Source organism: Rhipicephalus sanguineus, chromosome 7 (assembly GCF_013339695.2).
Source record: "Rhipicephalus sanguineus isolate Rsan-2018 chromosome 7, BIME_Rsan_1.4, whole genome shotgun sequence".
NCBI classification, from domain to species: domain Eukaryota; kingdom Metazoa; phylum Arthropoda; class Arachnida; order Ixodida; family Ixodidae; genus Rhipicephalus; species Rhipicephalus sanguineus.
Window position 1 is genome coordinate 59,865,330 of NC_051182.1, and position 16,115 is coordinate 59,881,444.

At 48.2% G+C, this 16,115-nt stretch overlaps 1 pseudogene; it reads left to right on the forward strand.

Annotated features, from left to right (window-relative positions):
- The first annotated feature begins 2,662 nt into the window (after nucleotides 1–2,662).
- The window catches only part of LOC119398713 (uncharacterized), a 30,070-nt pseudogene continuing 16,617 nt past the window's right edge, over nucleotides 2,663–16,115 (forward strand).

Consider the following 16,115-nt stretch of genomic DNA (forward strand, 5'->3'; position numbering starts at 1 on the left):
CCGCCCCCCCCCCCCTATTTTCTACGCTACGGCCCTTTAACAGAATATGTTTTGAAGTTTTACGTCCCAAAATTACGACATGATTATAAGAGACGCCGTAGTGGAGGGCTCCGGAAGTTTCGACCACCTGGGATTCTTTAACGGGCTCTTAAGTGTAAGCACACGGGCGTCTAACGTTTCGCCTCCTTCGAAATGCGGCCGCGGCCGGGATCAATGCTCTCTTTCAGAAAAAAACAAATCACAATTTAATTGGTAAGCAGAGTGTTCCATACGCTTGCTGTTTCGCAAGATATTTTTCTCGACGAAGCACTGAAATTAGTAATACGACGTCATCATCAACAACATCGTCATCGGCCAATATTATGTACACTGCAGGACGACGTTCTATACCAATGATCTTCAAAGCATCCTGCCTTGGGCGAGCAGTTTTCCGTTGAATGCCTGCCCATTCGTTAATTTCGTCATCCCACTTAACACTTTGCCGCCCTCGGCAGCGCTTCTAATCCCTTCGTATCCGTTCTGTCACTCTTGCTGACTGCGAAAGTAAGTTTCTTCTGATGACGTGAACTACTCAGGTCACTTTTTCTTACAGCGTAACTCTTATGCTCGACGTCTGTCGTGTGTCGTAGATACAAAATGATCATCATCGTGAACCGGCACGCTCTTTCTTCATCATCATCTTCGTCATCGTCCTCTTCTTCCTCTTCTGCTTCGCTCCCAGAACACGTGCGCCGATTGTCCGGCGTGGGATGCAACAACTCTTATGGGCGAGAGAACGAATACAGAGAGAGAGAGAGAGAGAGAGATAGAAAGAAGCAGAGAAATTCATGGCGAAAAAAATCTTGGCGAGGCGGGATTCGAACCCGCTTATCCAGGAGTCGAAGGCGAGCATCGTAACCTCTCGGATATCCATGCACGCTAGCAGAAGGTAGCACAGGCCTTGTATAGTATAGTATAGTATAGTATAGTATAGTATAGTATAGTATAGTATAGTATAGTATAGTATAGTATAGGATATAAGGGTGGGAAACGGAGTTAGAGAAAGGGGGATGGGGGGGGAGGGGGGAGAACTAGTACAGAGAGGAGAGAGAGAGAGAAAGAGATACAAAGAAACAGACAAAAAAGATAAAATTAGAGCAAGCACAACCATGTATAGTTATAGACATCAAGGTAGGAGAGAGGTGAGAGGGCAAAAGCCTGCCAAGCCAGGGACCAGCTAGGTACCCACCAGCTCTGCTGGACCCAGCCTTGCCCGACCTAGTGCAAGCTTCGCTAAATTTTTTCCCTCTCCTAATATCGACTAGCATCTCGGCTCCACCTGTGACTTCTCCTATTTACCAGCTATCTCCTATCTCCTGATGATTCGATTGTCACATTTCGTTCCATTGCCCGCCGTGTGGTTCTAAACTTCTTCTCGGGCTTCTTCGTTTTCTCGAAGTTTCTGCCCGGGTTTGAAATGTTACGAAATCATAGCTCTGCGTAATAATGTTGTATATTTACATGTATAATATGACACGTTTCATGCTTTTTTGGTGGATTATGCACCAAACAGATATTCTTCATTGCTTTTCGTTACGTGTTATGTAGATATGGTGTGTACAAACAAAAAGCAAGCTTCTCATTATTCCACTATCATTGAATATGTATTGCTCCTGCTTGATTTTCGCATTGCAGCAAGAAGGGAGGTGCGGGGGACTATGTTTGTCAAGTGAAACAACTTCCACTTCATGTTCGCGCCTTCCTCCATTATTTAGTAGAAATGAACACTGATTTGTATTTCAGGAGATTATTGAAAAACGACGAAACGATGCTTCCGTCAGTGATCAGCACCCTCTTGCAACTCTTCACAGGGCTAAAGCTGAATGAACTTTCTTTAACTAGCGCTTCGCGGTCACGATGAGATTTATCGCAAGCAGAGATGGCAATGAGAGCAGTGTATAACAACGAACGAAAACGCTAACCCCAAATTCTTAGTTTTCCAAAACAAACCTGCTTAAGTTTCTTTTCTTTCATCGAGCAGTTGTAAAAACGGAACGAGCTTCCCATATTCAAGTCATCACTGCGTCGAAACTTTAAGCATGCGCTGTATTGCTTTCCCTTCACTCAAGGGCACGTTTTTTCTTTGTTATGTGCAGCCTAATGAAACCAGCAGACAATGAAGCCAATGACAGTGGAGGGGCGTTATTTGTAGTCCTTAACTGTAACGTAGTAATTTTAACATAAACTAAAGTGGATGAAAAGACAACTGGTAGGGGCCGAATCTACAACCTCAAATAACACGTCCGATACCCTATACCAATTGAGCTGCAGCGGAGGTCGCCCTCCCGTCCACATTACTGGGTATTTCTGAGCATGTGAGCCTAGGAGTGTTAGCCAGCGCCGCTCGTAGCCATGACGACGAGTGTGAAACACTCGTTTTTGCCAGCTGGTCAAAAAAAAGAATAAGAAAAGAAATCCGGAATGTGCTTGGCAAATGCGTCGCTCGATCACTGCATACGCGGAATATAACTATAAATGCCGCATAAAACCCAGATACGCCCGTTTTGCGCTTGATTGTCCACGCATACGAACTATGTGACAAGAAGCACCGTTTCTTGCGCATGCGCAGGTGTGCACTCGGCAGCGAGATAGAGAGTGAGAGAGCTACACTGCAGCAGCGACGCAGCGATCTGTCGTCGCCAGCGGCGCTGTACGGAGCCGTGGCAGACCAGTCGCTGCTAACGCCGGTGTGCACCCAGGGACAACAACCTTGACGCGGCGGACACGACGAAACCAGCACGACGTCGTGCCAACACAGCGAGTGCTACCACCGCCGCTCAACCCCGACCGCGCAGCCACCGCCGCCGCCACCCCAGTGCTGCACGACCCACGACCGGGTGCTGTACCAGGCGGGAGCGGAGTCGCCCTGGTCCTCCCCGTACCCGGACTACAACGCCGGAAGCGCCATCATGGCTACGCGCAAGAGACCGCCCGGCTACGGAGGGTACCTCGGCGCCTACCACAGGTCGGATATGTTACCATTGTCTAACGTGATTCTTCGGACATAGTGGTATGACGTCATTGAGGCAAGAAGAACGCAAGACCAGGACAACAGGAAGACATGGGTGCAGCGCTTGCGTTTAATGTCCTCATTCTGCTCTCCTCTTGTTGTACACTGCTGATGTTCGGCGTTGTTGGTGCGACGTAATAACAGTGAAGTGCTTGAAGAACGGGGACACAGGAAGGACACAGGTTAGCGCTCGTGTTGTGTTCTTCCTGTGTCCCAGTCATTCAAGCGCTGAACTAGTTATTGTTGTTCGCATTAAGCTTTGATCAAATCTTACTGCGCATTCCATATCGAATGCAAGGGGCCACTAGTATGTTCTACGTGGCGACCACTTCGAGTTAAATATTTTCCAGCCTCGCAGCTACTTTCGGTAACAAACTAAGAATTGTATTCAATAAGAGTACCACTAACCAATGCACGATGCAATGTTTCTTAACCTTTAACAGAGCCGTATACTAGCAGGATTACGGTCGAGTCCTAAGTGTTTGTTTTCTCTGCTCGTGTAATTGCTAGGTTTAATGGAAATTGAACGTAAGTTGCTCCTATCTGAAGCACTGTTTTTGGCTGATTACCAATAGCTTTCAGCACAGTTTTCGGTTAGTAATATTTGCCAAGAAGCCCGTGTACTTAGATTTGCGAGCATGTTAAAGAACCCCAGGTGGTCGAAATTCCCGGACCCCTCCACTACGGCGTCCCTCATAACCACATCATGGTTTTGGGTCGTTAAACCCCAGATAGTATATTTGCCAAGACATTCCGTAGGTCGAACAAGCAGCGCGATTGACGTCACTGAAATGTGCGAGCGTGATCAGCTGGTACATCCATGCAAATTCTTACTGTCTATTTGGCATACCAGTGCCCATGTTACTGTAGACCGGTTTTCGCTGACTGTTGCTTTGAGAGAAAAGGTTTATTATGGCAGAAGAGCTGAGAGGTCGGCCTGAATCAATGTTCTGGCCTGCTACTCAGCAGTAGGAAAGGGGAGAGTGGTAGTATAGAGAGTGGAGAGTAGATGGGGATGATGATGGAGAAAAGGGGCGACGAAGTAAGTCCTTGAATGTCCATAAACTATTTACAGTCTCTCGTCGAGCTCTGTATCGCGCAAAAACATGTTCAGCGCTTTCAGAATGTCGAGCTGATGACATGGTGGTGGTCCCAACAGAACTTTTTCTGAAACTTGTGGCTTCGATGACAACAAGGCGGCCCCCATTGAATTTCTTTGCGTGAGGTATCGTGGGCAGACGCACAGGAGGTGTTCGATAGTCTCAGGAGTGCCACACATCTCGCAATTGGGACTGTCGGCTCGGCCGATAAGGTGTAGGTAAAGGCGAGTGAATGCCACACCTAGTCGTAGTCGGTGAAATAAGCTTGTAATACACATTTTCATGGTTGGTGGGATTCTAACACTCATATTTGGGTCAAGTTCGTGAAGCCGGCGGTGACGATGGCTTGGTAAAGACCAATATGCTGCTGTAGTCTCACTCAGGAGTGTGTACACTACGGTGTTAGTATCCGGTCGGGAAAAGGGGATAGCTAGTACTCTGGCGTTATCATGGGACATCTTTGCCTCCGCATCGGCTTGCTCATTGCCCTGCAGACCGCAGTGCCCTGGAACCCACTGACACATGATACGATGGCCAGTTTTCAGGACTGTTGCTTTGCGCGCAATAAAAGTGATCTTAATCTTCATCCGGGACACTGACCAAATTCTAGACAATCCAAATGACTGCCACGATGCGTGATTGTTAGTTAAGCATGTTGTGTGCGTCCGTGCTGCGCTTGAGTTGGTCATTTTATACCCTACGAATGAATATAGCATGTTATAGGTCAAAGAAATATGTTTTGCTTCCGTTAAAAAATAGCCCTCGCGCGGCGGGGAGAACCCGAATGAGACACTGATGGGTCTTAGAGAGAAACGTTTGGTCAACCGTGATTAGTAAATTACGCTTCTCCAAATGCAAACCGACCTTGATGACAGGTTACGTGGTGAGCCGAAAAAGATAACGAAAAAAAATTGAGAATCGGTGGTGATGCCATGATGGAATTTCAACTCAGTGTGACGTCACAGACGCTGGGATGGTCTGCTCGGGTCGGGTCGGATGTTTTAGCGCTGAAGACCGGCTGCACCTTCATTGCAATGAAAGTATCGGCCTTGTCGCGCACTGCAGTGCGTTACAGCGAACCCAGCAATGCTACCTTCGCAAACGTATAGTTCTAGGATAAAAATCGCGCTAGCACTCCTCTACACAAAGATATGGTGTCTAGTCTAGGTTAAAAAAGTAGGACCAAAGGTTACATTCAAATACACATCTTGCATCCCCTTCACGCGCACCTCAGTTTCTCTTATCTGCAGAGTGTTGAAAGAGAGTCTGGAAATTAAAATAGTGCGAAGAATTGGACGAGCCGTGTCTCGTCGTCCCATTTATTGGTTCAGTTTGCATTTTTTACTTTCAGAATGCACAACTGAAGGAAAATTTGCGAGACACCCATAAAACCGCGTGTTGCCTAGTTCCGACAGCGCCAACTGCGGAGAAGAATAAAAAGTTTAATTAAGAAAAGGGAAGGACTCGCTGGAACGAGACTCGATTATTTGTTTATCTTAGTTTAAGTAGTATTACAACTTCGGGACGCGTCGTATTACTGGTCGCCGTGGAACGAGTTTCCAATAACCCCGCGAGCCGTCAGCGTCGACGTCCGTTTATCCCGCTGACGTTTATATTGCTCAGCGTCTCCTCGGCCTTGATGAAACTGCGGCACGCGTTCGGTGCTAGCTGACAGGCATGGCGTTGCCCGAGGGCTCAACGTCAACGAAGCAGGTGGAACCGTTTACGCTTCTGGACATGCCTCCCCGTCGGACACATCTTTTTTTTTTCTGTCTCCATCGTTACAACGTCTAGGCGAAGGGGACGCGCGCACGCACGCACGCACACGCACACCACGTACGTACAAGTACAGAAAAACGAGGTTCACTGTGACGTAGAGGCTTGAAGTCTGAACTGGGGCCCAGACAAGTGCAGATCTATTTTTCGTATGTAGTGCTTCTCGACTGTTGCTCGAAACGAGAAAGACACACTTCGGAGACTCGATTCTAAGCCAAGTAAAGTCAACCTAAATCCGTCAGTGGAGCCGAGAAAAGCATGACATGTGGGATGAACTCTTCCGTCCAAGCGGCCCTTGTATTGTAATACCGCACTGTGCAAGGTAAACGCACGCGTGCTTTTGCTGCTCGCGATAAAGCTAAACATGTTGAAAGTTAAAAAGAAAACAGGGTTAACGCCCGGTAGTGGGACCTGAGCCTGCTGTCAAACGAAATAAAAAAACATTTTTTACCGTTATTGGCTGGCTCGTAGTTGGTCAAGCTGAAATCAGGTTGATACAAGTTAGATTTCCCGAGGTTTTATTTGTCCAACGCCTGATTTGCTCATAGCCTGATTTACCGAAAGTGTCGTTGTGCCCAAAGTGTCGCTGTGCCCAAAGCTTGGTTATTGCCAAAGTCTGTTTATGCCCGAAGTCTGATTTGGCGAATGTACAATTTGACCAGCGTTTGAGTTGCCGAATGTTCGAGCTCCTCGATGGTTTAGGCCCAGATTTCAACGGCGCTTTTCGTCGTCTGTGACGACACAGAGATCAAAAACCAATTAGTGTTATTTTTTTACAAATTTGTATGCGCATGCGACACTGTCAAGGACAAAAGTTTTCGCAACACATTTCTCACGGAACACGCGAAAAACTGCTCTGTTAATGTTACGACATTTCTAATTTATTTACATTAATACTTGCATCATTATTTACATTTTTTATGTCACACATCCCATTACGGACACACCAGTGAAACTGCAATTGTACGCTGACGACTGCTTGCTTTATACCAGTCTAACTAATAGACGTGATCAAGAGGTTCTTAACAATGCATTTTCGTCTTAACAATGTGTTTTCGTCCTTTTGTAGTTGGAGAACCACGTGGCAAATGAGTATGAACTACCGAAAGCTGTAAAAATGGCCTTTACTAATAAAAAGCTAGTTACAATGGGCATTACCTAAATTCTGTCCGTACCTTCAAATATCTTGGAGTTAGCGTCCCTCAAAACCTAAAGAGGCACCTTCACATTGAAACAATTTGCGCTTGGGCACTTGGGAAACTATGCTAGTTAAAACGCACCCTCGGTTACTCTACCAAGGACTGCAAGTTGACCGCTTATAAATCCCTTGTTAGACCACTACTAAAATACGCCTCAGTGGTATGGTCACCCTACGCTGCACATGGCATACATAAGCTTGAGGCCGTACAAACGAAAACAACATGGTTAATTTTCCGCCGATACGACCACAATTTTTCTCCCTCGTCTGAATCATGCGCATTATCGATAAACACCTGGCTCATCGACGCACGCTTGAGCGTATCACATCGCTGCATAAGACTGTACACAGCCGCGGTTGTATTCAAGTACCTATTTCCTTCACTCATTCCAGTGGGCGTGCCACGCGCCGATCTCACCCACTTAATATTGTTCCTTTCCAACCATTTGTAAATTGTTTGAAGTATTCTTTTTCGCAAGCGTTGTTGACATTTGGAGCAACCTAGATGGTACTTTGCGGGAAAAGCCAAATTAGCAGCTTGGGAAATAATTACCTAACATTTTGTACTACGTTTCTAATGCAGTGTATGTTGGTTGTTTGATCTACTGTACTCTCTCCTACTATGTCTCGTCTATTGAGATAGCAGTATATGTAAATACATACATACATACATACATACATACATACATACATACATACATACATACATACATACATACATACATACATACATACATACATACATACATACATACATACATACATACATACATACATACATACATACATACATACATACATGAAGCGGTCTGCAATAAGCGCACGGAAGAAGATGAAGTGTAATAGGGGTAGAGGGGAAGGAAGAAGAAGTTTGGAATAAAATGGCGGACGACACCCGTCTGACTGAATCCATGTGTTTTATGTATTAGTTCCTAGAAGGAACGCTACATTTTGGCGCAGCCGACAGCTTGCGAAGACCGCAAATGTGGGTTACCTATTTCATCGACGAGGCTTCATCGGAGCCTCTTGTTTTCACACGGTACCAAGTCCACGGTGAGCCAGCGATGGACATTCCTCGCGAAGTTAGCTCGACCGGACTGATCGACAGGGTACTGCGAGAAGCTTCGATGAGCCGTCAAGCCCTCGTGCAAACAGGATCGGTGAAAGTGAATCTGCAGCTCCAGACCCTGAGCGAACTCATTCTGGAACCCAGTCGCCGTGGCACCTTCAAGCAGGAAACGGCTTCCGGGGAGGTGAGCAGCGTTTTATCTGCTATTGAGCGACAACAATGGTGCATGATGCAACAGGCTGAAATAATGGGATCATTGGTCAAGTCGCTTAGCCAGGAAAAACCACAACGAGAGGTTGTAGAACCTGACCTTTTTGAAGGAGACTCGGAAAATGCGGGTCATTGGATGTGGTTTTTTGAGTATGCATGCGAAAGGAATATGTGGAAAAGTGACGACACGAAGATTCTGAACATGCGCCGTTATTTGGGTGCCATCGCAAGAAAGTGGTACGATTTGCACCTTATCGATGGAGCACCAATGTGTTGGGAAAGGTGGAAGAGCAACTTTTTGGCGTGTTTCCAAGGCAATGCTGTAGAAAGATGGGATGCGGCACTACACTACACATACACGTCTGGCTCTTTGCTGGAGTACTGTCTTGAAAAGCGCCGCCTACTGCATTCTGCAGAACCAAGGCTCCCGTCGTCTGCAGTTGTAGCTTTGGTAACGCAAGGTTTTTCAGTCAACGTCCGCAGTCAAGTACAAATAAGTGATCCACGATCATTTGATGAACTTCTGCGATGCATACAGACATCAGTGACCACATTTTCTTCGCGAGAACAGCAAGGTGGTACACAAGCCCTTGATCTTTCGAACCAATGTGACAATGAAGCGTTCACTCTGCCATCTGAGCCTGATAACGAGTATCGCGGAAGTGTTCACCAGCGGAACAATGAGCAGGGGCAATTTTCGGCGTTAAGCGAGGCAGAGCTTCCATGTGAGCTAATTACGTTCGATGACAAGCCCCAAGCAAAAACCTACACCGAGACAGTTTACTTGATATCATCCACGTTACTTTACGCCCCTATCAGCGTAGACGGCACTGAAATGAAGGCCCTTGTTGATAGTGGGGCTTCTGTCTCTATCATCAATAAGAGTCGAGTGGATGGCGGCCGGCTGCATACTGGTAGAGCATTGCGAGTGCAAGCCTACGATGGGTCCGTGAGCACGCATAATGAGTGGATTACCCTAACCATTAAATTTCAAGGACAATCAATTACCACTGACGTATTGGCCATTCCTGACGTCAGCTACGATTTTCTTTTGTCCCGTCCAGACATGAAGAAGCTTAAGATAAATATCTATTGGGATGACAGACTAATGGTTGAGGATAAAGTCGGACCAGAGGATCTCCATGGAGCGCCTAACAAAACAAGGATGATTTTCGACCAGGAGGACATTAAACGAAAGTACCCAGAACTTACGTGCATGGGCAGCTACCCTCCGGCGATGAAATCTCACGTCGTCCCTTTCGAACTTAGTGACAAAAGAGTTGTGCGCAGAGTTCCTTATAGCATGTCAAGAGATAAAAAGGTCTGGCTGAAAAAGGAGTTGCAAGAAATGTTGGAGGCTGGTATTATCCGCCCTTCTGTTTCCCCATTTGCTTCTCCCATAACTATTGCCCCCAAAGAAGATGGAACGTTCAGACTCTGCACAGATTACCGGGCTCTTAACCATCAAACAGAGTTGATACCTTATCCAATGCCGAGGATCGACGATATCATTGACGAGACTGGTGGTTGCCATTGTTTTTCAAGAATAGACCTTTGCAAGGGGTTTTGGCAAATCCCACTCACGGAAGAAACGAAAAAGTACACCGCATTTATAACCCCTTTTGACTTGTTTGAGTACAACCGCCTACCATTTGGTTGGAAAAATTCTCCGGCATGGTTCCAGAAAATTATGACTGATATTCTGAAACCTTATTTGGGAGTATTCTGCAACGTCTACATTGATGACATCATCGTGTATTCAAAGACAAAAGAGGAGCACCGGGGTCATCTTTCAAAAGTTCTTCAAGCTTTGAGTCTTTCTCAACTCAAAGTCAATTTCAAGAAAAGTGCTTTCTTTGAAGACAAAGTTGTATTTCTCGGAAGGGTGTTTGACGGATGTACTAAAAGCACGAAACGGGAATCAGTAGAAAGAATTTCTCAGCTGGCAAAACCTTATGATGTGCACTCTCTGCGTGTTTTCCCTTGGCCTCGCAGGACACTTCAGGGCATTTATCAAGGACTACGCACTGAAGACACGGTGCCTCACACGTTTAACCCAAAAAGACACACCCTTCCAATGGAATGAGGAGTGCAAAGCTGTCTATTACGAGCTTCTAAAGCTAATATCGTCGGATCCCATCCTGCGCATACCGGACTTTTCTCTGCCTTTCGTACTGAATACGGATGCATCACACTACGCGACCGGAGCAGTTTTGTACCAGAAACCCTCAAAACAGGCTGATCCAACGAAGCATTACGTGGTGGGATACTACAGCTACACGTTGAAACCAGCTAAACTTAATTATTCTACTACAGAAAAGGAAGCGCTGGCAGTCTTAAAAGCAGTTCAGTATTTCCGAACTTACCTTGAAGGGGCTAAGTTCATGCTATTCACGGACCACCAGGCGTTGACACAACTTTTGAATATGGCACAGCCAAGAGGACGCATTGCGAGATGGGTCAACTATCTGCAACAGTTTGATTTCACCGTTTCGCACCGTCCTGGCCCGCTTCTAACCGATGCTGATGCACTGTCTAGATTGCTTGTTCATGGTCCAGTGAAAATCCAGAAATGATCAATCATATTAAGCTATGGGAAGGTACAGAAAATCTGCAGTTTATTAATGGAAAGTACTATGTACCACCCACCCTGGTTCAAAAGATTCTTCATCTCTACCATGACACCCCTGGATCAGGTGGACACGATGGCTTCTGGCGCACATACAAGAAATTGCTTATGAGGTTCACATGGCCAGGTATGAAAAAGGACGTCACTAATTATATCCGGACCTGCCATCTTTGCCAAGTAAACAAAGTGAAGTACAAGCAGTCGACGGATGTTATGACGAACCCCGAATATTCAAAAGTACCGTTTGAAGTGGTTCATTTAGACTTTGCAGAGATTAAGAAGAAGGGGGAAGGAGTCATGCGAACGCAAGCTTTTCTGCTTTACATTGACGAATGCACAAGAACAATCGTGGCTAAAGCAGGGTAAGAAGATGCGAACAGCGTCATCAATCTACTCACAGATGCGTGTTTTAAGCACACCAAGACACTAGTCTGCGATAACGGTCCTGCTTTCCGTAGTGCCAAGCTAACAAGATGGGCTAATGACCGAGGAATACTTATTAAGTATTCTTCTCCGTACCACCTTGCAGCGAACTGATTAGCAGAACGGGCCATACGGGACATCAACAGTTTTTGAAGATGTATCCAGACTTTCGCGGAGGCTGGAAGTGCTGCCTTGAAGCCGCTGTGAAGCACCACAACCGTTCATACACCACGGGTTTAGGCTGCAGTCCTCATTTTGCTACAACCGGAACAGCACCCATACTGCCTGCAGATCGTGAACTAGGCCTCCTAGAAAAGCTCCAACTTACTGAAGCAGAGAAAAGTGCCGAAGGTCAAGAAGTATATAAGCGCCGGATGAAGAGGAACTTTGATAAAAGGCACAATAGTGACATACCACACATTCTGCCTGGCGACTATGTTCTTGTAAGAAAAGGAGTTGCACCTTCAAATGCTAAATATTACGGACCGTTCCAAGTTGTCAAGACCGCATCTCAACGCGGGATATTGAAGAACGTGTGGTACACTGCAGCCTCGGGTCAAAGAGAGTGTGCTTCCATTGGCAACGTATTTAAGTATTACACCAGGAGGTGTAATCAAAGAAGTCAGGAAGAGTGAAGCGGTCTGCAATAAGCGCACGGAAGAAGATGAAGTGTAATAGGGGTAGAGGGGAAGGAAGAAGAAGTTTGGAATAAAATGGCGGACGACACCCGTCTGACTGAATCCATGTGTTTTATGTATTAGTTCCTAGAAGGAACGCTACAATACATACATAAATATTTTTGGATAACGTTGTAGGTCGCGAAAAGTACTACAGGCTGAAAATTACAATTATGGGCTGTGTCGTGAGGCTGTGCAAATCTCGACTTTTCGTCGAGGCCGTGAACCTCGCGCGCTAGACACTTCTGCCCCCGGTAGCTCGTTGTCACCATATACAAGGAAAAAACCTCATGACTACCCCATACCACTGTACTGTATGATCGGTTTATATGGGATCTTACAATGTAGGATTGCGGATACAGGGAGGGTGGATAATATGGAATTCTTCATTGCGTCACATGTACCCTCCGTTGTTGACTAGCGACTACGGCGTTGCTCTGTTAAGCACAAGGACGCAGTAATTTCTGCGTGGGTGAAATGCCAGAGACGCATGTGCAGTTATATATTCAGTGGTAAATAGCAGAGCTGAAATTAGATTCGGGACATGGAAGAACACACACAGCACAGGATGCACAGCTATGTCACGTACCTAATTTGCGCTCTGCAGTTTGACATTATGAACCAACTATAGCTCAGTAACGAATTCTCTTGTTATATATTTAGGTACACGTTAAAGACCCCCATGCGGTCAAAATTCTTCAGGAATCCCTCATTATATCGTGTGCCTCATAAAGGCCTCTTGCCTTTGGCACGCGAGACCCAAAGAACTTGATACGAAAAGTGCGATGATGTGGCACATTCGCCCTGCGCAGGCACCGAGGTGGCGTGGGCGCCGGTTCGTACACCAGCAGCAGCCGTCGGGCGGTGGACCGTCGCTTCCTGTCCGTGTACATGGCGCTGGTGTTCCTGCTGCTTTTCGGCTGCCTCTTCCTCACGCAGCTCGTGTCTGACGCGCCCAACAGGGGACTCGACCCACTGGAACCGGGCATCTTGGACAGCCTCTTCCAGGTGAATGCCTACACCTGGAATACAGTGCACATGCCGGCGGCATATGAGCTATCCCGCGTACGGTGCTGTTCCAGGTCCCCGTTCACCCCACCACACCCCAATATGAGTGTCACTCATCACCGGTCACGTGTGCATGTACATTGTTGCGTCATGCAGCGCGCGCCTGCCGGCACTTCACTTTTAAAACAAATGTTTTCAACGTAGTCTAAAAGGAGGAAACCGGGCGGGGCAGTTGCCTGCAAATCTCGCGCGGCTAGATCCACCGGCAACCTGCAGCTTCCACACTACACGTGGAATATACCACTGCCGTTATGTAGATATGCTACGTCACTTTGTGGGTAGACATCGGCAGCAAGGCAGATTTTTGAAAAGCAACTTCGCTAATTATTTGGATAGCCCTAATTACCTACATTAAGTATAAGGTACACGTTGCCACTTCGTAGTTGAAGGAGAGCTGCGGTGGAGTCGTGTACGCTTAGCAAAAACCCTTACATTGAACAGAATCCTTACATTGTGCGGGCCACGATCTCTTAGTGTCCATCTACTCGCAGGCCGTAGACGACGGTCACCGGGGCGACTCCGGCCTGTTCCCGGGCGGCGGCTCCGACGGGGGCGGGAGCGACCTCCCGGGCGACGTCAACATGAGCACGCTCGTCGATCTCGCCGAGACGCGCGGCGACCGCTGGCAGAGGGTGCGGCGCACCAACGACCGCTTCTACGTCTTCTCGGCGTACCTGGACGCGCGCCGTGTGCGCATGGTGCGCGTGATCGCTGCGGCGCGCACGAGGCTCACGGACCGCGTCGTGTGCCGCCTCTTCTGGCGCGTGGTGGGCGGCGACGATGACGGCGCCTTCCAATCGGCCACCGTGCTCGCCTCCAACAAGCTGATCCGCGAAAACTGGAACCTGCGCTACAGCGCCTTCTTCCTCCTCTGCCCTTTGCCGGCGGGCGTGACCGGAGAGGTGCCCCTGTGGGTGGCCGTGCAGCGCCTCAACGACCGCAGCATGCCGCGCAACCTGATGGCCGTCCACCGCAAGGACGAAGACTTCGACAGCCGGCTGCCCGAGGACCGCGAGCTCGCCGTCTGCGTCAAGCCCATCCACTACGAGTACAACAAGGTACGTGTACGCTTCCTCTGTGCGGACACTAATCTTACTGGCGTTTCACTCATCTTGTCGTGAGAGTTGCACGTTTTGTTTTATTTGCGATTTAGAAAGAAATACGTGAGGTTAGCGTCGCTACGCTATCAGAAACCTTTCGTGTGAAGCCTCTTGTACGTCATATGTGCCTCGAAGACGCTCAGTCACGGAAGCCACCTCATCCCAGCTTCGCTTAGGCCAACTTACGCAGCGCGTACGTCTTGCTTGATTTAAAAGCGAAGGGTCGGAGCGTCATGCTAAACGAGCCAAGGAAAGACGGGCCAGTAGCCATTCTGATATCATCGCCATAACGTTTTTTTCGTTGTTATACGTTCTTGTCGTGCCCTCTCATTCTTGCTGCGGTTTTTTTTTTCATTTTTTTTGTTCACATCCGCATCATCACGCTGTAAACTCGACGGACCAGTTGGTCTGCCGAGCGAGAAGGGCAGGTAAACGCCGTTGGACTCCCGGAATTGAGGAGACCACTCACTGCAGTGTGCAGAAAGTGGCCACACTGTCGTTCTGCATAAAGTTCTTGTTCAAGCGAAGCTTCTTATAGCTCACGAATTCGGTGGCGTACGCGAAAACCCCGGCGCCGGCTAGCGTCAAGAAATTCGGCCCTACAAGGTGCCCTGGCAAGACAGACGGCGAAACCTACGGCAGCACAGACGCGCATACTCGGCCAGTACTCATCGCTACAGAGGTCATTTCTTGGGCCGACAATACTGGCTTGTCAAGGCTGGCTGCGTGACATCATTGCTATCGCCTAACTTTTACGCGAAGCTTTTATAACTCCGATTTTAGTGGCGGCGTCGTACGCTAAAAACCGGGCGCCGGCGAGCGTAGAGAAATGCGTCCCTCGAAAGTGCGCTGGTCATATGCGTATTGTAAGCACATTTCACGTACTTCATCGTTCTCACTTGTACATAGCCATCATCATCGCTATTTTAGGGGAGAAGCTCCTTATGCCGTGGGTCTGTCCATCCTCCGTTTGTTTGTAGCGTTGTAGTAGCCACCTCTAGGTCGCGAGAAGCGCGCGTTCTGGTATACAGTAGAAGAAGAAGACGACGTTGACGAGTGACACTCTCGTGCGTGTTCGCCTGTGTGGCGTTCTTTCTTCTTTACTACTTCTCGTGTTTTCAACGACACCCGAAGAAAACATTTCAGAAGTAACGCGCCGTGAGGCTCCCTCTTGGCACGCTTTCTCTTTAGCTCGGAGTCGCCAGATGGAAGACAAGGCTGCGGAACGGAGGGCACGGAAGGCGGCGGCAGCGCGCGCTCGCAGACAGAATCCTGAGGTGAGAGCCCGCGAGGCCGAAGCTGTACGTCGACGCCGCGAAGCACATTCCGCCGTTCGAGCCCGCGAAGCCGAAGCTGCTCGACAAGCTGCAGGGCTGCGGCAAGAAGACCCCGCCGTTCGAGCCCGCGAGGCCGAAGCTGCTCGACAAGCTGCACGGCTGCGGCGCGAATCGGATCTTCAAAATGTGAAGGACCGTGAAGCGGCGAGAAAGCGCGCGTACCGGCAGGCAGAGCCCGAGGCTGTGCGAGCACGCGAAGTGGCTGCAAAACGCATCAGGCGGGCTCTGCCCGAAGGCGCCGACGCGCGCTTCCAGCGGGACTTCCTTGATAACAGTTTCGGCCATACTTGCGGTGTGTGCAACAGATTGTGGTTCTCAAACAATCTAGTAACAATATCTTCCATCAGGAAGGACCACGCTCGCGCCAATGCCATCGCCGTGCTGCAGCGCGAGTTCGCTTCGTCCCACTCATCATCATTCACCACGTGGATATGCTGCGATTTTTTTTCTTCTTGGTGTTAACAGGTCACTGTATTTTA